We start from the raw sequence: 1,190 nt of genomic DNA, 5'->3' as shown, positions 1-1,190 counted from the left end.
TGTTTTATTTTTTTAGTCCTGATCTAAACTCTACGTGAAACAGCAACCTTTTATTTGTTTAAAATATATATTTAACCACAAAGAGAAGTTAATTCAGTTTGTTTCATGATGCCTCGTGCTGCAGCAGCAGAGGGGTTTTCACATCAGGCCACCCGAACACCTCTGCTGCCGGGGTGGGTGGACGCTTCTGTCCGGGGTGGAGTGGTGAGTAATCGGCTGCAGTGTCCGGAATGATCCGGAGGACAAAACACTTGTCAGGCCCAGACTGAGCTGTATTGTGAATTTTAATAGAAACGGAACCAAACATAAATGAAAAGATATTCTTTCTGTTCTGTTTTGGACCAAAGTCATATTTTAACAGTTTTTTTGCCTGAACTTATACATTATTACATGTTGTATCAGCTAAATGTGAGTTTGCATGTATATCATGAAACTTTACTTTTTACAAAGTCATTTATTTAGAACATTCAGAGATGTTTTCATGAATGTTAGCTTGTCAAACTAAACTAAAGCTAGGTGTCACGTTGTCTCGTCTTAAAAAAACTTTCTCTCCTCCTGGCCACACCTCCTCGCTCACCCCCACCCCCACCCCCACCCCCCTCAGAGTCTCCACTTTATGCATTTTTCAAATTTGCGTTGAGGCGGAGTTATCCTTTCACAGGGGGTGGGGTAAGTTACACTTTAATTGGTGCAGAAAGAGGAAAAAACAAAACACAACAAAATAATACCTCGTCCAGTCACCTGGTACATTATTATGAGCCCCGCATGTGAAACGTAAGCGGGAGTCATATTTTTTTCATATGGTTTATTTATTTATTTTTTCAGTGATTTTCGGTCAACCGTACCACAAAAACAGCTGCACCGATCAACATGAAACTTGGCAGGACTGTAGATGAGTCTGACCTACACTGCGCCACCCAACACTTTTACCATAGACCCCACATTTGAGGAGGGGGCTCCTTTCAAAGAGGGGCTGTCAGGACATGCAAAATCGCTTATCACTCAGAAACTGTTCAACATAGAAGCTTCAGATTTATTTTGTTGTTTAGCGCTGATGAAGCTCTATCCATCAGGCCCACCAATCAGTGCCGCCCCCTCCCACCCCCCGGACCCCCAATTTATCTGAAAAAGTTGTATCTGGACATACAAAAATGGTTATAACTCAAAAACTATTAAACATAGGAGCTTCA

This window comes from Austrofundulus limnaeus, unplaced genomic scaffold, assembly GCF_001266775.1.
Source record: "Austrofundulus limnaeus strain Quisiro unplaced genomic scaffold, Austrofundulus_limnaeus-1.0 Scaffold154, whole genome shotgun sequence".
NCBI lineage: Eukaryota > Metazoa > Chordata > Actinopteri > Cyprinodontiformes > Rivulidae > Austrofundulus > Austrofundulus limnaeus.
Note: the sequence above shows the minus strand (reverse complement) of the source record.